The sequence below is a fragment of the Pan troglodytes genome, chromosome 5 (genome assembly GCF_028858775.2).
Source record: "Pan troglodytes isolate AG18354 chromosome 5, NHGRI_mPanTro3-v2.0_pri, whole genome shotgun sequence".
Taxonomy (NCBI): Eukaryota; Metazoa; Chordata; class Mammalia; order Primates; family Hominidae; genus Pan; species Pan troglodytes.
This window is the reverse complement of record NC_072403.2, coordinates 42,029,606-42,052,977: the sequence shown is the minus strand read 5'-3', so window position 1 is coordinate 42,052,977 and position 23,372 is coordinate 42,029,606. Positions and strand designations below refer to the sequence as shown.

The following is a 23,372-nucleotide window of genomic DNA, read 5'->3' as shown; positions in this document are numbered from 1 at the left end:
GCTCTCTCTCGTTATTTCTTTAAATATTATTTCTGTCCCTTTATCTTTCTCTTCTGGGAATCCCATAATACATACATTGGTTCACTGGACAGTATCCCACAAGTCTCATGGGCTTTCTTCATTCTTTTCCATTCTTTTTTCTTTTTGTTTCCCTGGCTTAGTAATTTCGAATGTCCTGTTTTTGAACTCACAGATTTTTTTCTTCTGTTTGATGGAAACTGCTATTGAAGCTGTATGTGGAATTTTTCAGTTCAGTTGTTGTGTTTTTCAGCTCCAGAATTTGTTTGGTTCTTTTTATGGTTTCTATCTCTGTTGAACATCTCACTCATTTTCTTTATGTCTTGTTTTCCTGATTTTGCTTAGTTGTCTGTGTTCTCTTGTAGCTCACTGATCTTCTTTAAAATTTATTATTTTTAATTTCTTGTCAGGCAGTTCATAGATCTCTGTTTCTTTAGAGTTAGTTACTGGTGCTTTATTTTGTTCCTTTAGTGGTGGTGTCATGTTTTCCTGATTATTCGTGATCCTCATTGCCTTGTGTTGATGTCTGTGCATTTGAAGAAGTAGGCATCTCTTTCAGTCTTTGCACACTGGCTTCAGCAGGGAAAGCCCTTCACCAGTCAGCTTGTCCAGAGATTCTGGGCAGGCCAGCTGGTGGGGTCTACGAGAAGGCTTATTGCTGGAGTCCCTGGACAGCATGGCCTAGTGTCTGAATCAGTGGGCAGGCAGGCCTGGTGCCTGGGTCTAAAGGGACAAGCCAGAGACTGGGGTCCACTGGATGTATATGGTATCATTTCTCTCTCTCTCTCTCTCTTTCTCTTTCTCTCTCTCTCTCCCCCCCTCTCCCCTCACCCCAGCTTTCAGCACAATATTGGATAGAAAAAGCGATAGTATAAATCCTTATCTTGTTACTTATTTATTTATTTATTTGAGACAGGGTCTTGCTCTGCCACCCAGGCTGGAGTGCGCTAGTGTGATCACGGCTCATTGCAGCCTTGACCTCCTGGGCTCAAGCAATCCTCCCACCTCAGCCTCCTGAGTAGCTGGGACTACAGGTGCATGCCACCACACCTGCCTAAATTTGTGTATTTTTTGTAGAGACAGGGTCTAGCTATGTTGCCCAGTCTGATTTTGAACTCCTGGGCTCAAGCAGTCCTCCTGCCTCAGCCTCCCACCATGCCCAGCCCTGGTTACATAGTTAAGAGGAATGCTTCTGACATTTCCCTGTCAAGAATGATGTTTTCTATAAAGGTATGTTAGATACTCTTTAATAAATTAAGGAAAATCATTTCTACTTTTAATTGTTTTATCATCACAGCTGTTGAATTTTATCAAATGCTTTCTCTGCATCTATTGAGATAATAATTGGTTTTCTCCTTGTGATATCGTGAAGTATATATTTGGTCTTTATTCTTGTTTCCTGACATACAGTCCCTAAAACCCTTGAAATCCCTGAAGGGGATTTCATGATAAGGGGGTGATAATGATAATTGATAAGGGGATGTTTTGTATGCTAGTGAGATGACTAGTGGCTGGCAGCTCATAGGTAGCTTCAGGATGGGGGCTGGTCACAGGAAAGACCAAGGCATTATTAGAGAGTTGGGATATTTAGCCCCACCTCCCAACATCCAAGGAGAGGAGAGAAGCTGAAGCTCAAGTTGATCACCAATGGCTAATGATTTAATCAGTCATGCATATGTAATGAAGCTTCCATAAAAACCCAAAAGGACTGGGTTTAGAGAGCTTCCAGATAGCTGAACATGTAGAGATTCCTGGAAAGTGGCAGGCCTGGAGAGAGCATGGAAGCTTCATGCCCCTTCTCTCATACCTCACCCTATGCATCTCTTCCATTTGGCTGTTATCTATATCCTTTGTAATATCTTTTATAATAAATGGATAAATGTAAGTAAAGTGTTTCCCTGAGCTGAGTGAGCTGTTCTAGCAAATTAATCAAACGCAGGGAGGGAGTCATGGGAATCCTCAATTTATAGCCAATTGGTCAGAAACTCAGGTTGCACAATGTAAGCACAATCTATGCTTGCAACTTGCATCCAAAGTGGAGAGGAGTCTTGTGGGACTGATCTCTCAACCTATGAGTAGAGAACTCCAGGTGGATAGTGCCAGAATCAAATAGAACTAAAAGACACTCAGATGTTATCTGCTGCAGAACTGATTGCTTGCTTGATGTGTGGGTATAAACCCCCACACATCTGGAGTCACAGAAGTGTTCTGTGTTGTGAGGGTATAGTAGGAGAAACTGAGTTTGTTTTTTTCCATACCAAGTACCCCTTTAATCTTTAATGTGAATAATTGTTTCCCTAATATTAAACCATTCTCTTAGCAATGGAAAATTCTGCTTACAAAAAATATATGTATTAAACCATTCTTGCATCCCTGGAATAGCCTGACTTTGTCATTATTTATTACCTTTTTAAAATATCTCACTGATTTGGTTTGCTAATACTTTAATATTTTTACATATAGGCTCCAAAGTGAGATTGTCTATAATTAGATTGTTTAGGGAATCAAGTTTTATTTACCTCATAAATGAGTTGAGAATATTTTCTCTTTTTCTATTTTCTATAAGAGTTTGTATAACATTGGAATAAGCTGTTTATTGAAAAGTTGGTAGAACTCACTGTCTTACTGTGTTTCTGTTGCTGTAACAAAATACCTGACACTGGGTAATTTATGAAGAAATGAAATTTATTTTCTCACGGTTCTGGAGGCTGGAAAGTCCAAGATCAAGGTGCCAGCAGGTTTGGTGTCTGGTGAGGACCTAGTCTCTGCTTTCAAGTTAGCGCCTTGTTGCTGCCTCTTTCAGGGGATGAACACTATGTCCTCACATGGCAGAAGAGATGAAAGGGCAAAAGGAACTGACTAGTTCTTTGGGCCCTTTTATAAAGTCACTAATCCCATTCATGAGGACTCCACTTCATGAATTAATCATTACCTAAAGGGGTTACCTCTTTGTTTTATTATCACCCCTGTTTTGACACAGAAGAATTACCTACCTCTTAATACTATTATATTGGTGAGACTGCTTCAACTTGAAACAATATGAGTTTTAGGGGACATTCAGATCATATAAATTATTTAATCCTGATGGCTTCATTGTAAGAAGATTTTTATTAACTTCAATTTCCTTACTGGTCATAGGACTTATTTCTTCTTGAAGTATGTTTTCCTAGGATTTCGTTCATCTAAGTTTTAAAAAACTTTTTTTTTCATCTCTGATCCTTCTGTAGTTATGTCCCCCTTTGCATTACTAATATTTTTTCTCCCTCTCTCTTCTCCCCTCCCCCTGCCCCCTGTAGTTTGTCAATTTTATTAGTTTCTTCCCTATATAACAAGCTTTTGAATTTGTTGATCCCCTCTATTGTACTTTTTAAAATAGTTTTTAAAAATATCTCATTTTATTTTGTTTTTATAGATGGTGTCTCACTGTGTTATCCAGACTGGACTCAAATTTCTGGGCTCCAATGGTCCTCTCACCTCAGCCTCCCAAGTAGTCAGGACTACAGGTACACAGTACTGTGCGTGGCTATTGTATTTTCTTGATTGTTGCTTTAATAATTTTTATGTGCTTCCTTTTACTTTCTTTGAGTTCATTCTTTATTTTCTACTCTCATTGGTTGGGTGCTTAATATGTCATTTTCAGGTTTTAATTTCCAATATAAACATACAAGACTATATAAGTTTACCTTGAATTACCACTACTATTTTGTTTCCCAAGTCTTGATACACAGTATTTTTATTATTGTTCATTTCTAAATATTTTTTACACTTTTATTACAATTTCATCTTGGATTGAAGTATTGTTTCAGGAGTATGTTTAATTAAATTTTGAGATAATTATAGATTCACGTGCAGCTGTAAGAAATAATAGAAAGAGATCCTGTGTACAGTTTACCCAGTTTCTCCCAATTTGTAAAATTTCTCCTATTTGTAAAACTATAGAAAATATCACAATCAAGATACTGACATTAATGAGAAATCAGCTGTTAGTTTTACCGAGGATCCCTTATATGTGATGAATTACTTCTCTCTCACTGCTTTCAAGATTCTGTTTGTCCTTCGCTTTCAACAATTTGATTATAATGTGTCTAGGTGCAAATCTTTTTGAGTTTATCGTATTTTGAGTCTGCTGAGCTTCTGAAATGTGTAGATTAATGTTTTTCACAAATTTGGGGAGTTTTGGCCTTTTTTTCTTCCAGTGTTCTTTTTAGGTCTCTCCCCTCTGCTTCTTTGATTTCTTTTATATGTATGATAGTACACTTCATGGTGTTTCACAGATCTCTGAAACTCTTCATTTTCTTTATTCTTTTTCTCTCTGTTTTTCATATTGGGGCATCTCAATTGACCTTTCTTCCAGTTTGCTGATATTTCTTTCTGCTAGCTTGAATCTACTATTGAGCTCCTCTAGTGAATTTTTCATTTCAGTTATTGTACTTTTCAACTCTGGAATTTCTGTTTGGTCCTCGTTTATAATTGTATCTTTTTATCAATATTTTCTAGTGAGACATTATTCTCATGCTCTTCTTTAGTTCTCTAGAGATAGTTTTCTTTAATTGTTTGAACATATTTATACTATCCTATTTAAAGTCTTTGTCTAGTAAATCCAACATCAGGGCTTCCTGACAGTTTCTATTCATTGCTTCCCCCCACCCAGCCCCCACGGTGTATAGGTTATTTTTGCTGTTTCTCTGCATATCTTATACACTTTTATTGAAAACTAGATGTTTTAAATAATAAAATGTGGCAACTCTGGATTCCCCCTCTTCCCCAGAATTTATTCTTGCAATTGCTGTTGCTCCTGTTTGTCTAGTTACTTTCCTAAATTAATTCTGTAAAGTCTGTATTCTTTGTAACGTTTGGCCACTATAGCCTGTGTTTGCTTAGCTTAGTGATCAGGTAATAAATGGACAGATATTTTCTTAAATGCTTTGAATTGATAAGTCTCCCAGCCTTTGCCAAAGGTCTGTGTGTGTGTGTTGGGACATATCCATAAAGCTGTACCACACACTGGACAACTCTGCTTTAGTCTTTACTTTCTGCTTGTGCAGAACCTCAAGGTCTGCCAGTGGTTAGAGATTAAGGTCTTCTCAAACCTTTCCTGGGTACGCACATAGTTCTGGGCAGGGATACATCCTGTACATGCATGTGGTCACCTGTACATGCATGTGGTCATCTACATTTCCGGGAAATCTGATTAAGCTTTCCAAACACACTTACAAACTTCTTAATCCAGCTGGGCAAGGTGGCTCATGCTTGTAATCTCAGCACTTTGGGAAGCCGAGGCGGGCGGATAATTTGAGGCCAGGAGTTCAAGACCAGCCTGGTCAACATGGTGAAACCCCATCTCTACTAAAAATACAGTAATTAGCCAGGCATGGTGGTACATGCCTGTAATCATAGCTACTCAGGAGGCTGAGGCAGGAGAATCACTTGAACCCAGGAGGCAGAGGTTTGCAGTGAGCCAAGGTCGTGCCACTGCACTCCAGCCTGGGCAACAGAGCAAGACTCCATGTCAAAAAAAAAATCTTATTCCTCAGTTTTTCCTTATAATCTTTTTTTCCCCCAAATGTTATCACCTCAGGCACCTGAGATGTTAAACAATTGCCACTAATTGTTTTCAATAAATACTCCAAAGAAAAGGCTGTTCACAGTAAATGAACCCTGAGTCAGTTCCAATAAAGACCAACCCTGAGAGCCCCTGTGGTTTCCAGGAAACTGCCAGACAAGTCAAAGAATAACTAATGGAAGATGAGCATTTAGGGGAACTCCAAGCCCATTCTGCCTGCTTCAGTGACTGCTAGGTTGCTGGTTTTCAGGGTTACCGTGATTGAAGGTTGTTGGTTTCCAAGGCTACTATGGAACTACAGAAAGAGGGATGGCAATAGGACAAGTTAAAATGCCACCAGTCTTGCTCTTCTTATGAGATTTAGCCATGTGTATGTGTGTGTGTGTGTGTGTGTGTGTGTGTAAATGCTCTTCAAACTTTTGTGAGCCTTTGGTTAGTTTTCAGAGTTCTAAAAATGTTGATTTTAACAATTTTTTGCCAGTGCTCTCATTGCTTTTCTGAAGAAATCAATTTTTGGCGATTTTTACTCCACCATTCTGAATGCAGTTCCAATCATATTGACATTAATACAGTCAAGATACAGAACAAAATACAGTCAAGATACAGAACAATTCCATCACCACAAGGATCTCTTGTGTTGTTCTTTTACAGCCACGTGCATTTCCTTCCTATTACTGTCTTAGGCCCTGGCAACCACTAATCTGTTCTCTATTTCTATAATTTTGTTATCTCAAGAATTGTATAAATGGAACATGCAGTATATAGCCTTTTGGGATTTTTTTCACTCAGCATGATTCCCTGGGGGTTTATCCAGATCATTGCCTTTATCAATAATTTGTTATTATTGCTAAGGAATAATCCATAATATGGATGTACCACTCTTTATTCACCCACTGAAGAACATCTGAGTTGTTTCTAGTTTAAGGATTTATGGATAAAGCTGCTGTGAATATTCATATACAGGTTATTATATGAATATAAGTCTTTCTTTCTCTGAGATAGATGCCTAGAAGTGTAATTGTTGAGTCATACTTCATTTAGTTTGTTTTTTTTTAAGAAACTGCCAATCTGTTTTTCAATTCAGCTCTACTATTTTACATTCCCACCAGCAATATATGAATGATTTGGTTTCTCTGCATACTTGCCAGCATTTGATGTTGTCAAAATTTTTTATTTTAGCTAGAGAGAGTATATGCTAATATTTTATTGTGGCTTTAATTTGCATTTCCCTAATGGCTAATGATATTAAACATCTTTATATGTGCTCATTTGGCATCTAATTGGATTATTTTTTACTGTTGAGTTTTGAGAGTTCTTTTGAGAGTATATTCCGGATACTAATCCTTTGTTGGATATGTGGTTTTCTTCAGTTTTTAGCCTTTCTTTTTATCTTGTCAACAGGGTTTCTGAGAGAGCAACAGTTTTTTAATTTTTTATAGAGTCCAATTTATCAATCTCTCCTTTTATGAATTATGTTTTGGTGTCAAGTCTAAGAAATTGTTGCTAGTGCTAGGTCTCAAATATTTTCTCCTATTTTTTTTCCTAAAAGTTTTATAGTCTTGTTATTTACACTTAAGTCTGTGATCTATTTTGAGTTAATATTTGTAGAAAGTATGAGACTTACTTCAAAGTTCATGTGTTTTTGTTTGTTTGTTTTGCATATGGATCTTCAATTACTCCAGTGCCGTATGTTGAAAAGGCTATCTTTTCGTCATTGAATTGCTTTTGCACCTTTGTCAAAAATCAGTTAGACATTTTTGTGTAGGTCTATTTCTGAGTTCTCTTTCCTGTTATATTGATCTGTATCTCTCCCTCTGCCAATACCACACAGTCATGATTAGTGTAGCTCTATAAAAATCTTGAAATTGGGAAGACTGGTTCCCCCACTTTATTCTTTTTTCTAAATTATTTTGGCTATTCTAGTTCCTTTGTCTTTTCACATAAATTTGGAGAACAATTTTGTGTATTCTACATAAAACCTTGCTGAGATTTTAGTAGAAATTTTATTTAACTTATATATCAATCTGGGGAGTATTGACATTTTTAGAAGTGTGTTTTTAAATTTATAAATACATGGAGAGTTCCTTTCTTTTCTTTCATTCCTTCCTTCCTTTCTTTCTTTTTTCTTTCCCTTCCTCCCTCCCTTCCTTCCTTCCTTCTTTCTTTCCTTCTTTCTTTCTTTTCTTTCTTTTCTTTCTTTCCTATGGAGTCTCGCTGTGTTGCCCAGGCTGGAGTGCAGTGGCACGATCTCGGCTCACTGCAACCTCCATCTCCCAGGTTCAAGTAATTCTCGTGTCTCAGCCTCCCACGTAGCTGGGATTACAGGCACTTGCCACCACGCCTGGCTAATTTTTGTATTTTTTAGTAGAGACAGGGTTTCACCATGTTGGCCAGGCTGGTCTTGAACACCTGACCTCAGGTGATTCGCCCACCTCAGCCTCCCAAAGTGCTGGGATTACAGGTGTGAGCCAGCACAGACAGCCTTTTTCTTGATTATTAACATCTCATTTAATTCTAGTGTAGTCAGAGAATATTATTATTATAGCAGTTATTTGAAATTTGCTGACACTTTATGGACTAGTATTTAATTTTTATAAATGTTCCACATGTGCTTGAAAAGAATGAATATTCCCTAATTTTTAGATGTTCTATTGTGTTCTATTGTGTGATCAAAAACTAATCCTGCCATTCTGGCCAACATGGTGAAACCCTGTCTCTACCAAAAAATATAAAAATTAGCTAAGCATGGTGGCACATGCCTGTAGTCCAGCTACTGGGGAGGCTGAGGTGGAAGAATCACTGGAACCCAGGAGATAGAGATTGCAGTGAGCCGAGATCGCACCATGGCACTCCAGCCTGGGCGACAGAGTGAGACCCTGCCTCCAAAAACAAAACAAAACAAAACAAATTAATTGTGTTATTCAAATCTTTTTTATTTTTTTAACCAATTTTTTGTGTACTTATAACCCCCTAGCATATTTTTAAAATTATATAACAAACTTCTTCCTTGCTAATAATGTTTTTGTCTTAAAATCCATTTTCTCTAATATTAATATAACTACCTCAGCTTTCTTTTGTTAGTATTTGTCTGGATTAGTCTTTTTCATCTTTTTACTTTCAACCTGTTGACTTATGTTTTAAGTGAGCCTATTGTACAGTATATTATTGGACTTTGTTTTTATTTCAAATTTAAGTATCTCTGTCCTAAATGGCACTTTTAGGTCATTAACTTTATTGTAATTATGATACATTTGGCCTTATTTCCATCACCTTGCTTTGTGCTTTGTCCCCTTTTCATTATATTCCCCCCACCACACGCATATACACATTTCTTGTCTCATTTTAGATTTTTGCCAAACGTTCTTTCCTTCCTTCCTTCCCTCCCTCCCTCCCTCTCTCCCTCCCTCCTTCCCTCCTTCCCCCCCATTCTTCCTTTCTTTTCTTTCTTTTGCATATATCTTCTCTCTATTGGTTTGGAAATTATACATTCTAATTTTATTATTTTGTGGTTACCATTAAAATTTCACCATGCATACTTTAAAATGTCTTGAGCTAATCAAATCTGTAAGCCTTCTGAACAACATAGTCTCCCTCTGAAGTTCTGAATCTTCAGATTCAATCAATTGCTGATTTAAAATATTTGAAAAAAATTTGGCCAGGTGCGGTGGCTCATGCCTGTAATCCCAGCACTTTGTGAGGCTGATCACCTGAGGTCAGTTCAAGACCAGCCTGGCCAACATGGTGAAACTCCGTTTCTACTAAAAATACAAAAATAGCCAGGCGTGGTGGCAGGCACTGGTAATCCCAGCTACTTGGGAGACTGAGGCACAAGAATCGCTTGAACCCAGGAGGCAGATGTTGCAGTGAGCCAAGATTGCACCACTGCACTCCAGCCTGGGCAACAGAGTGAGACCCTGTTAAAAAAAAAATTAGGCCTCAGTAAACCTGATATTTTTAAAAAGAAAAAAAGAAATTGTATAATTAACCACTTTTACACACCAAATATAAATGGTACAAGTGGAGATGAGGAATTTTAAAATTCATTAAAATGTATAAATATATACCCAACGAGGAAAGAAATATGGGTAGAGGTGACAGTCCCTATTCTGTAATTGCTTATGGGGCTGTAGTTGACATGTATAAATTTTCCTCTCTGTAATTTGTGTCATGTTCCCTTTGCCTTCACAAAAGAACTCAGTAAGTTGGAGTTTCTTACCAAACTCACCTCATAAGAATTACTTCCTTGGTAAATCTGTCTTCAGGGATATAGCAGTCTTCCATTAACTTTTTCCATTGGATATGGTTGTTTCAGACCTGCTCCAGAATAGCAGACCTGAGTTCTATTAAGATTTTCCTATCCCGAGGTCAAGGCTATAGTGAGCCATGATGGTGCCACTGCACTCCAGCCTGGGTGAGAGAGTGAGACTCTATATCAAAATTTTTAAAAGATTTCCACATCCCCACTTTGAAGCAGCAGCCTTCTTTCCCATGATGATCAAGATTATTCAGGATCAGTCATCCCAGTCAACATCATGACCTTCTTTATTTTTTTTTTTTGCCTGTGGTATAAGAGCCCAAAATGACCAGCAGTGGAAACATTGTTTTGTCTTCTTATAGAAGCAGTTATCTCTTGGATCCCCAAATGCCAAGTCAGCAGAGCCCCAAGTCATGGAGAGGAGAAGCAATAATTTGATGAGTAACAAACACATTAGACTTAATCATGAAAGGTACTATCCCATTTCCACCCCATTGTTTCCATACCTGTATATTCTAATTACAGGAGAAGCCACACATACGCATACATTGGTTCATGATTCAGAACATATAATATATCCTGCATGCCAGTGCCCCACCCTCATGAGGTGTTGTCCTAATTGGAGGCACAGCTGGCTCTTCAGCAGGGCATTCTGCTATTCTCTAAGGCAAGCTGCCAGACTAGGCATGGTGGGAGCATGTGTTACTTATATTCAGACAGCTTATTGTATCTTCAGCTATGGCTGGAGCCTCATTCTGTATTTTATACCTCTTATAGCTCATGTTAAAATGTTGCATAGAATGCCCAACTTCATAGCTAGGTAGCTGAGACAACTCACAGTGGGCAGTTTTGATCTTAGCACTTGGACTCCCCCAGATCCCCAGAGCAAGGCTAGAGCAGTTTTCCAAAATGAAAATAATCACTTGCTTATGAGGCAGTGGCTTTGCTCCATTACTTTAGGGGCCGCCACTGCAATTCCTGTTGAGGATTGTCACAGATTTCCTATCACATTCACAATTCCCACTCATTTATGGAACACCATTGGATCCACTGCCTCATAAATGCTAAGGGAAGGAGCTTCCTATGTACTTCTGCATTATTTCAAGAAACTTCTGGCACCTCAACTTAGTGTGTTCCATTGTCAAGTGAACACCAGGTGGTTCTGGGTTTTGGTTAACCAGCTGAGCAAATTGTTAGAACTATTCCCTGCTGCTAGTATAATGAGTCCAAAATCATAAGGACATCCACATCAGTAAATTCAGTCCCAAACTAAAACTATATTCCTCTTCATTTGGTGGGCAGACGCAGAATCCAGTTCTGCTATAAATGGGCAATATCCCTATATTTATTTTTGTGTGTAAAGCTTTTCCTAGATTTGACTTGGACTTATATCCCTAAAAGCTTACTGGGATTTGTCTTTAGTTAGAGAGGATTGTCTTTCTCTTACAAGGAAAGGGGATAGGTATGTTTTCGAGCAAGGGAGAGACAGCTTCATCAGATAAGGGAGGAGAGAGAGACTTCTTCAGTGGGTAATGAAAGTGGAAGTGAATGTTGAGGCTAAACACAGGAGGGTAGTTGAAATAACAGCCCCTTCTACCCAAGTCCTGGCACAGACAGCACAGAATATTTTTCTAAAAAGAATAGAACACAAAGTCTGGAGGCAGCTAGTGTGATGTTGGCACCTCACCTAAAGCCCTCCTCATTCTGGAATTTGAGAACTTCATTGTAAAGTAAGATTCCTGCACTTTACCCAAAGCAATATAGGCCTCCCATGTACAGGGTCCTCAGTGAGATGTCTTCTTTTCTATTTTCACAATATGAGTAGAAAGCCAAAGATCACCAGACATTGAGAAAGGTCTGTAGCATACAACTGGAAAATCAAAATAAAAAAAAAAAGAAAGAAAAAAATCTGACACCAGAGACAATTCAGGAAATAGATTAGAAACAACAACAAATAATTCATATTCTCAAAGATACAGCTTTTTTAATTTAAAAAAGAATTATAATATTGTGAAACTAACAAAGAACAAGAAATAATTCTTGAGAATTAAAAACATGATTGCTGATTTTAGGAAGATGATGGTAGCATAGTTTTTTTTAAAGCAGCTTTATTGAGGTATACTTGGTATAAAATCATCTGCACATGTTTAAAGTATATAATTTATAAGCTTTGACATATGTATATACCCATGAAACCATCACAATCAAGATTATGAACATACAGTCACCTCCAAAAGCTTGCTCCAAAAGTTTGTAATTCCTTTTTTTTTTTATTCCTCTGCCTCCCTGCCTGGTAACCAATGATATTCAAATGAAATGATATAGTATTACTATTTTGTCTGGCTTATTTCACTGAGCATAATTACTTTGAGATTCATCCATATCATGACATGTATCAGTAGTTAATTCCTTTTCATCGCTTAGTAGTATTCCATTGTACGGTTATACCACAGTTTATGCATTCACCTGTGGATGCACATTTTGATTGTTTTCATTTTTTGACCATTACAAATAAAGCTGCTATAAATGTTTGAGAACAAGTCTTTATGGGCATATGTTTCCTTTCTCTTGGATAAATTCCTAGCAGTGGAATGGCTGAATCATATGGCAGGTTTATGCTCAATTTTTTTTTTCTTTAAGAAACTTCCAAATTGTTTTCCAAAGCAGTTTTACCATTTTTACATTCCCATCAACAGTGCATGAGAGTTCTAACTTTTCTACATCCTCACCAATACTTGGTATGGACAGTATTACAAAAAACTTTTTGGGACAGGGTATCACTCTGTTGCCTAGGCTGGATTGCAGTGGTGCAATTATGACTCACTGCAGCCTGGACACCTAGGTTCAAGTGATCCTCTGCCTCAGCCTCCTGAATAGCTGGGACTACATGCACCACCATGCCTGGCTAATTAAAAAAATTATTTTTTATAAAGACAGGGTCTCACTATGTTGCCCAAGGTGGTCTCCAATTCCTGGGCTCAAGCAATCCTCCCACCTTGGCTTCCCAAAGTGCTAGGATTATAGAGGTGAGCCATTACATCCGGGTACTATTTTTAATGGTTTAAAGCAACTTTATTGAGTTGTTATATAACTTACATACCACAAAATCCACCCATTTAAAATATACAGTTCAGTGACTTTTTAGCATCACAGAGTTGAGCAATCAATGTGACTATCTAATTTTGGAATTTTAGAAAAGGCCTCATCCCCATTAGCACTCACTTCCTACTCTGCCCTCTCCCTGACTCCATCTCCCATTCTAGGCAATCTCTAATCTGCTTAATCTGCTTTCTGTCTCTAGATCTGCCTATTCTGGACATTTCATGTAAGCTGCATCATACAATATGTGGTCTTTTGTGCCTGGCTTCTCTCATGTAGCATACTGTTTTCAAGGCTCATCCATGTTATTGCATGTATCAATACTTCATTCCCATTTTAAACATTTTTTAAATTTTAAAATAATTATAGATTCACAGAAAATTGCAAAGATAGTACAGAGAGGTCTGGTGTACCCTTCATCCAGTTTCCCCAGTGGTTACATCTTACATACTTACAGTACAGTGTCAAAACCAGGAATTTGATATTGGTAAAAAATAAAATGGTGTGCACCATTTTATCACATGTATAGATTCATATAACCACCACTGCACTCAACATACAGAACTATTCTATCACCATAACGCTCTTCCTCATTACTGCCCTGCTCAACATCCCTAAGCCCTAGCAACACTAATCTGATTTTCATCTCTATAGTTTTGTCATTTCAAGAATGTTATATAAATGGAATCACACAATGTGTGAGATTGGCATAATGAATTTCCCCTAGTGTTCAAATAAAGACAGAGTAACTAGATAGTGAAACCAAAACCATGTAGATGATACTTTTAAGAAAACTAGGTGACAAACCCAGAAAATATCAGGGAGTGGGCCAGAACAACAGCCCCAAACCTACACAGTATCAGCACCTGTGTGAGAGGAAGCAGAGGAAAGATGGTGTGCCTGGGGGACCTGAGAAAATGAAAACCACAAAATGTTCCCAAAAAAGTATTACTGGAAAGTGAACTAGGGCATTCTGAGAACAGCCACAGAAACCAGGAGGAGTTCTGCTCACTCCACTAGCTGGCAAGTGTAAGGCCATCCTCAGAAAAGTCTGAGAAGGCTGTGGAAGTACAGCACCTTATTCTCATGAGACTGACCTCCCAGGACTTCCACATTGAAGAGAAACTGAGCAGGACAGGGACAATATCAGGACCAAAGGAAACAAGGAAGGGCAAAACAAAATTTGGAGGGTCAGGGAGATAGAGCCAGGAAATCCCAGAAGGTAAGTTGCCATTTATTTGAACAGTACACAAAAACAGAAGAAAGAACTCTGTGAGGTTGGAAAACCTCATCTGAACTATACTGCCTTCTAAAAGTTCAGAGAAACAAATCTCAGATAAAAATGAGCAGCAGAGGCTGGGTGCAGTGGCCCACGCCTATAATCTCAGTGCTTTGGGAGGCCGAGGCAGGAAAATCACCTGAGGCCAGGAGTTCAAGACCAGCCTGGGCAACATAGCAAGGCGGTGTCTCTACCAAAAAAAAAAAAAAAATCAGCTGGGCCTGGTTGCATGCACCTGTAGCCCCAACTACTTAGGAGGCCTAGGTGGGAGGATTGCTTGAGCCCAGGAGTTCCAGACTACATTGAGCCGTGATCTTGCCACTACATTTCAGTCTGGGAGCCTGGGTGACAGAACAAGACTCTGTCTCAAAAAAAGAAAAAAATGCAACAGAAAGTATCCAGATCGATCCGATACAAAATTGTTATAATAAAAATGGAATAATATGTAGAATAACATGCCTACAACTAATGAACACACGCCAGGATGAGCCTATACAATAGATCAAAACTGTAACTTGTTACTTTAAAACAAGCTAAAAGACATTCAAATAAAATAATACATGGGATGAAAAACCCTAAATCAGAATTAGAAAAACAGCATGGGTGACAAAATTCAGAAAATAATTAGAAATAAAAGATCGTTTCATAAATGAAAACCAAATTAAAAGAAAGACAAGTAGAATAAACACAACACGTGATGCCTTAAGGTGAAAAGAAGATTTGCAAATAAAAAAAAAAGATAAAAAAGGATTTGAGAGAAAATAGCCAATATTGAAGATATCTCCTCTTCAAAACAAAGAGGAGCCAACATATATGTAATGAGAGTCCCAGGGTTTAAAAAAAATCAGAGAATATAACAAATACTAAAAACTAAAAGCTTTCTGATTTAAAAAAAAAAGATTTAAAGCTACATATTGAAAAAGACTTCTCCATCCTCCTCTTGTGCCTCTTCCAACACATGTTCTGTGCTGCATGTTGCTGAATGTTCTGAAATTCTACGATCATGCTTTATTATTATGCCTCTCTGCCATTGCTCAACTCAGTCCTATGCCTAAAATGTCTTTCACCATTTCTTCACTTGGTGCCCTACAATGTATTCTTCAAAACTCAATTCCAACATCACTTTCTCTACGATGCATTACCTGAGTCCTCTTTCCCCACCCCATACCCAGTTCTGGGTTACATGCCCTCTTCTGTGCTTTTATAACACTGTGTAAGTATGTTTTCAGAGCTGTGTCTATCATATCTTCACATATAAAACTGTAATTATGTGCTTATTGACTGTGTCCAGTCCCTCTCCCTGACTGTAAGTATTCCAGGTCACAAACCTATCTTTTTTTTTTTTAATCCTCTTTATCTGGCACAATATTTAGCGACCTGTCACTGTAAAATGAGCAAAAGATAATGAATTTTGTATAAGTTACTATTAGAAAGGTAAAATAGCTGGACTCTCCCATTTGTTATGGTTTAAGGAGGTTTGAGAAGAGAACATCATCCTATTACATTTACATGGCCACTATAATTATATCAGAAACATTTTTTGCCCTAATCTAGCAAATAATTATGACAACATTTTATCAGAAAAAAAGTATTAAATAAAAACATGAAATTGTGATAATATATTCTCAATGATGATAGAGGAAAATGTATGCATAAGCCAAAAGAATGGATTTTTTAAATTTTTAGTTTTTCCATAAGTTATTGGGGTACAGGTGATATTTGATTACATGAGTAAGTTCTTTAGTGGTGATTGGTGAGATTTTGGTGCACCCATCACCCAAGAACTATACACTGCACCATATTTGTAGTCTTTTATCCTTTGCCTCCCTCCCGCTCTTCCCCCCAAGTCCCCACAGTCCATTGTATCATTCTTATACCTTTGCATCCTCATAGCTTAGCTCCCACATATCAGTAAGAAGATACAATGTTTGATTTTCCATTCCTGAGTTACTTCACTTAGAATAATAGTCTCCAGTCTCATCCAGGTCACTGCAAATGCTGTTAATTCATTCCTTTTTATGGCTGAGTAGTAGTCCATCATATATATACCACAATTTCTTTATCCACTCATTGATTGATGGGCATTTGGGTTGGTTCCACAATTTTGCAATTGTGAATTGTGCTGCTATAAACATGTGCGTGCAAGTATCTTTTTCATACAATGACTTCTTTTCCTCTGGGTAGATACCCAGTAGTGGGATTGCTCAATTAAATGGTAGCTCTACTTTTAGTTATTTAAGGAATCTCCACACTGTTTTCCATAGTGACTGTACTAGTTTACATTCCCATCAGCAGTGTAGAAGTGTTCCCTGATCACTGCATCCATGCCAACATCTACTGTTTTTTTTTTTATTTTTTGATTATGGCCATTCTTGCAGGAGTAAGATGGTATCACATTGTGGTTCTGATTTGCATTTCCCTGATCATTAGTGATGCTGAGCATTTTTTCAGATGTTCATTGGCCATTTGTATATCTTCTTTTGAGAATTGTCTATTCATGTCCTTAGCCCACTTTTTGATGGGCTTGTTTGTTTTTTTCTTGTTAATTTGTTTGAGTTTGTTGTACATTCTGGATATTAGTCCTTTGTCAGATGTATAGATTGTGAAGGTTTTCTCCCGCTCTGTGGGTTGTCTTTTTACTCTGCCGACTGTTCCTTTTGCCATGCAAAACTCTTTAGTTTAATTAAGTCCCAACTATTTATATTTGTTTTTATTGCATTTGCTTTTGGGTTCTTGATCATGCAGTCCTTGCCTGAGCCAATGTCTAGAGGGGTTTTTCCATTATTATCTTCTAGAATTTTTACAGTTTCAGGTCTTAGATTTAAGTCTTTAATCTATCTTGAGTTGATTTTTGTGTAAGGTGAGAGATGAGGATCCAGTTTCATTCTCCTACATGTGGCTAGCCAATTATCCCAGCACCATTTGTTGAAAAGGGTGTCCTTTCCCCATTTTTGTTTGTTTTGTCAAAGATCAGTTGGCTGTAAGTATTTGGGTTTATTTCTAGGTTCTCAATTCTGTTCCATTGGCCTGTATGCCTATTTTAATACCAGTACCATGCTGTTTTGGTGACTATGGCCTTACAGTATAGTTTGAAATCAGGTGGTATGATGCCTCCAGATTTGTTCTTTTTGCTTAGTAGTCTTGCTTTGGCTATGCAGGCTCTTTCTTGGTTCCATATGAATTTTAGAAATATTTGGCATTGGTGTTTCTTTTCTTTCTTTTACTTTTTTTTTTTTTTTTGTGGAGACAAGGTCTCACTTTGTCACCCAGGCTGGAGTCCGGTGGCACAATTATAGCTCACTGCAATCTCAAACTCCTGGGCTCAAGCGATCCTCCAGCCTCAGCCTCTCAAGTAGCTGGGGACTACAGGCATGTGCCACCACACTTAGCTAACGTTTGTATTTTTTGTAGAGACGGGATCTCCCTATGTTGCCCAGGGTGGTCTCAAGCTCCTGGCCTCAAACATTAGGAGTACAGATACAAGCCACCTTGCCCAGCCTGACACTGGTGTTTCAAAGGCTTTCACCCTCTGTGTTTGGATCTCTGCCTTCCAACACTTAAAAAGGGGCTAGAGAGCCAGAGACAACATGGAAGAGCCTCTTCCTGTTCATAGTGGTCCATACTTAAAATGGCTGAAAGACTCTCATGTCTCATATTTTTTTAATCTTGAGTCCCTTTGTCTAATACATCCTTTAACAAAGAGGAATTAGAGACATTTGCAGTCATTTTGGTCTAAACTAGCTGATAGAGCAGGCAAATCCGTTGTCTGTGGTTATTTCCATAAAAAATGCCACACTAGGATAAACACGAAAGAGTCTGGGGAACCTGGAGAGACCAGTTTGTACTCCAGAATGACACAGTAACATTTAGTTGGCAAGAATTTGTGTTTATTGCCACAGGAAAAAAATGGTTACTCCTCAGCAAGGCTGGAATCATTTAAAAGAATACAAACAAAGTTATACTTTTTTGTGTGCCTGAGTTATAACTGCAAGTTTTCTTTAAAACTGTCCCTTTCTTTTCTCTAGTATTCTTCCTGGTCATGTACAATAATTCACTAAAGGTATTCCTAATGGGAATAATCAATTATGACTGAGAGCTGTTTTCTCTATCATTAGTGTCAGCTTAGTGTTCATATTCTCACACTGTAGTGGTGCTCTTTTCTCTAACATTTGTTCGTACTGTTCTAATGTTCTGACCAATGATACAGCTTCATGACACCTTCCCAAGGGCTGTCTCCTTTTGCCCTGTGCTTCATCTTATGATATCGCTACACTCACTTAATTTTGTACCCCTTCTCCAAGATTTATAAAAATGGTAAATATGATTATGTTTGCATTGATTCCTAGGAAACCCCACTGAAACATCTCCCTTGAAAGAAGTATCCATTTACCCCTGTGCCTTCAGCCTGAATTTGCTCTTCCCTAATTTGAGTGAAATAACTCTTAGAGTTTGTGATTTCCCTAAAAAGTTAAGCATAAAATTTGACCTAGCAATTCTACTCCTAACTATATTCCAAAAACAATTTAAAATAGGTGCTCGTATCTTTGTAAACAAATGTTCGTAATGGAACTATTCACAATAGCCAAAATGTAGAAATAACCCAAATGTCCACTAATGGATAAATGGATAAACAATTTATGGTATGTGCATGCAGTGAAATATTATTCAGCCATAAAAAGGAATGAAGGGGTCAGGCACGGTGGCTCATGCCTGTAATCCCAGCGTTTTGGGAGGCCAAAGCTGGTGGATCACTTGAGCTCAGGAGTTCGAGATCAGCCTGGGTAACATGATAAAAACCTGTCTCTACAAAAAATACAAAAATTAGCCATGTGTGGTGCCACACACGCATAGTCCCTGCTACTGGGGAGGCTGAGGTGGGAGGATCACTTGAGCCTGGGAGGCAGAGGTTGCAGTGAGCTGACATTGTGCCACTGTACTCCAGCCTGATGACAGAGTGAAAACTCTGTCTTGAAAAAAAAAAAAAAAGGAATGAAGTACTGATACATGCTACAATGTGGATGAACCTTCAAAGCATAATGCTAAGTGAAGCTAGACACAAAATTGTATTAGTCCATTTATTTGAAATATCCAGAATAGATAAATTCGTAGAAAGCTTGGGGGTTGCAAGGGGCTATTGGTAGGGAGCAATGAGGAGTAGCTGCTTAGAGATTGCAGGATTTATTCTGGAATGATGAAGTGTTTTGGAACTGGAGAGAGGTGGTGGCTGCACAGCATTGTGAATGTACTAAATGACACTTAATTGTTCACATTATTTATTATTTATTTATTTTTTTTGAGACAGAGTCTCACTCTGTCACCCAGGCTGGAGTGCAGTGGCACAATCTTGGCACCCAGCAACCTCCACCTCCCAGGTTCAAGCGATTCTCCTGCCTCAGCCTTCCAAGTAGCTGGGACTACAGGTGCCTGCCGCCACGCCCAGCTAATTTCTGTATTTTTAGTAGAGACAGGGTTTCATCATGTTGGCCAGGCTGGTCTGGAACTCCTGACCTCAAGTGATCTGCCCACCTCGACCTCCCAGCGTGCTGGGATCACAGGTGTGAGCCACTGCACCTGGTCTGTATTGTTCACATTAAAATGGTTAATTTTAGGGTCTCACTCTGTCATCCAGGCTGGACTGTAGTGGTGCAAGCATGGTTCATTCCAGCCTGGACTCAGGCTCAAGCAATTCTTCTGCCTCAGCCTCCCTAGAAGCTGGGACTACAGTTATGCACCACCATCCCTGGCTATATTTTATTTATTTTTTATTTTTTGTAGAGACAAGGTCTCACTATGTTGCCGTCACTGGCCTCAAACTCCTGGGCTCAAGCAGTCCTCCTGCCTTGGCCTCCCAAAGTGCTGGCATTATAGGTGTGAGCCACTGCACCTGGCAATATATAGATCTGTTCTTATCATAGATCTTAGCAACCTCAGCATACGATTTTTCTTTCTTATTAAGTTGACAACTTTCAACTTTTCACTTAAAGGAATCACTTTATGGCATCTCTTTGGCATATCTGAATTATCAGTATTACTATTTTTGCTCTTTGGGACCAGTATTACATAAAATAAGGATGACTTGAACACAAGCACTGAAATACAGTGATGTAATGATACAGTTGTTCGACTGGAAAACCCAAGGAACCAATTTGAAAACTACTATAAATAATACTATAAATAATAAGAGACTTTAGTCAGGTGACTAATTACAAAATTAATATTTAGGAATCAATAGATTAATAGAAAAAGTCTTACTTACAATAGTAACCAAAAAGATAAATTTCTAGGAACAAGTTTAACCCAAGAAATGTGCAGTTTTCTGAGTGACATAACAGAAGATTTGAACAAATGGAAAAGTGTACCTATTGTGTCTTCTGGGTTTGATTTTTATTTTTCAAAAATAATACTAAATATTTTGGTGAGGATTTGAAGTAAAAGGCACTTGGCAAAATACGGTAAGATGTGATTTGGTGTACACCTCCCTAAGGTCAGGTTGGCAGTATTTGTCAGTGTGTAAAACATACATGCTACATTTTGTGTAACAAAGGAAGGAATAAGAATATATAATAGTGTTTGTTTGTTTTTATTTGCATAAGTGATGCAGGGCGGGTTCTTGGCTTCGCCCAGGAAGGAATTCAAGTTCAAGAGCTAGCCGATGGTAGCAGACAGCTTTATTGAAGCTGTGGCAGGGTTATAGCTCCATGACTGCTCCTGCAGAGCAGGGCTACCCCACAGGCAGTGTGCTGAGAGCAGCAGCTCAGTGACAGTTCTGCATTCACAGTTATACCCACTTTAAAGTACATGCAAATTAAGGGGTGAGTTGTTCAGAAATTTGTAGGAAAAGGGTGATAACTTCTGGGTGCTACCATGGCGATGGTAAACTGACATGTCAATGGCATTGGTGGGCATGTCTTGTGAAGAGGTGCTTTTTTTAAAAAAGTCTTTTGAGACAGGGTCTGGCTCTGTTGCCCAGGCTGGAGAGCAATGGTGCTATCTCAGCTCGCTGCAAATTCCGCCTCCCAAGCTCAAGCAATCCTCACACCTCAGCCTCCCGGTAGCTGGGACTACAGGCGGGTGCCACCACACCTGGCTAATTTTTTGTACATTTTGTAGAGACGAGATTTTACCACATTGTCTAGGCTGATCTCAAACTCCTTGGCTCAAACCATCCACCCACATTGGCCTCCAAAGTGCTGGGACTACAAGAGTGAGCCACTGTGCCTGGCCTGGAGAGGTGCTTTCACCTCTTCCCTGTTTCAGCCAGTCTTCAATGTGGCCTGTAGTAAAGTCCCACCTCCTACTCCATAAGGAAGCTTAGGAAGTCTTCACAATAAAATAATAGGTAAGGTGTAGATGGAAATGGGATATAGGGGGGCCAAAAAAAAAAAAAAACCCTACCAGAACTAATAAGTGAATTTGAAAAATCTGTCAGTTCAAAAGATGATAAATATTGTATTGTTATTATAATTAGTTAATAATCTTTGACATTTAAAGCCACCCACTATAATCCCCAACACTGTGAGAGAGTTGAGACACTGCAAGACCAGCAGGTTTTAGCTTCACCTTCTCAGTCATACTTAGAAGGCACAATATCCTTCTGCAGACCCAAGGTCTTTCTCTCCACTGCACTCCCCAGGTAACTTGTGTGCCGTGATAGCACAGCCAATACTTTGGAGACTTGAGCAAATGGTGGAGGGAAATGCCAATCAATAATATTGATGATAAATGTTTACCAGATGTCTGATCAATCAATAATGAAGCAAAACAGAAACAGGAACAAAATGAAACAAAAATTAAGGTAGGGGCAGTGCATTGCCTGTTATTGCGTGACTGGTGGCCAGTTATGAGACCTCTCCTCTCACACCCCACCGTGTTCAGCTGCAATTATGCTTTAAATGTTTACTCTCTCTGACAATTTCCTTTAGTTTATATTGATGATTTGGGTTTGTTATTTTCCTAATTATTCTTTTCAAGGCTAAAGTCAAGCATATTTACACTACGCTTCTCTATGTATATTTACAAGAGGCACTTTCTCAGACTGAAGCAGCCTGTCTTCAAAGAAATAACCGCACACCACGCATACCTCCAATTGTTCTTCCTGAAGCATGTTTTATTCTGTGTTTTTCTCTCTCTAGCATATCTCCTCTGAATTTTATTCTTATGCCCTAGGCCTTATAGCATTGCTCTGTTGTGTGTTGAATTGAAATCCTAAACCCTGTGGCTGTGACTTTATTTGGAAATAGGATCCTTGGAGACATGATCAAGTTAAGGTGAGGTCACACTGGAATAGGGTGGGCCCTAAATCCAATGACTGGTGTTCTTATAAGGAGAAGGAGATTTAAAGACACACACACACAGAGGGAAGACAGCCATGTGCAGACAGACAGAGATTGGAGTGATGCAGCTATAAACCATGAAATGCCAAGAATTTCCAGCAACCACCAGAAGCTAGGAAAGGGCAAGGAAGAATTCTTCCTCCTTTAGAGCCTTCAGAAGGAGCACAACTCTGCTGACATTTGACTTCAGAGTTCTGGCCTCCAGAACTGTGAGAGAATGCATTTCTATTGTTTCAGGCCATCCAGTTTGTAGGAATTTGTTATAGCAGCCGTAGGAAACTCATACTCACTCTTCACCTCAGCTTATCTAAATTAAACATGTCAGACAGAAACACTATGAATGATTTGGTGGGTTATCTTTATAAGAAGCATGCTTAGGCCGGGTGTGGTGGCTCGTGCCTGTAATCCCAGCACTTTGGGAAGCTAAGGCAGGCAGATCGCTGGAGCTTAGGAGTTCAAGACCAGCCTAGGCAACATGGCGAAACTCTTGTCTCTACAAAAAATACAAAAATTAGCTGGGCATAGGGGCACACACCTGTAGTCCCAGCCACTCAGGAGGCTTGGGTGGGAGGATCACTTGAGCCTGGGAGGCAGAGGTTGTAGTGAGCTGAGATGGAGCCACTATACTCCAGCCTGGGTGACAGAGCGAGAGACCCTGTCTCAAAAAAAAAAAAAAAAAAAAAAAGCATACTTAATCAGAACCTGCAGTTATTTACAAAATCAATTAGCTAACAAGTCTATCAAATACATTTCTTTCTTTCTTTCTTTTTTTGTGTGACAGAGTCTCACTCTGTCGTCCAGGCTGGAGTGCAGTGTACGTTTCTT

General features: G+C 38.7%; 1 protein-coding gene across 2 annotated transcripts in view; it reads left to right on the top strand.

The window, feature by feature from the left end:
- The window catches only part of LOC104006817 (basic proline-rich protein-like), a 50,405-nt gene that overhangs the window by 13,873 nt on the left and 13,160 nt on the right, over positions 1 to 23,372 (top strand). For both annotated transcript variants that reach the window (XM_054685734.2, XM_054685731.2), the window contains exon 2: positions 3,431 to 3,521. The gene's annotated coding sequence lies outside the window, so the exon portion shown is untranslated. The remainder of the gene's footprint in view (positions 1 to 3,430; positions 3,522 to 23,372) is intronic.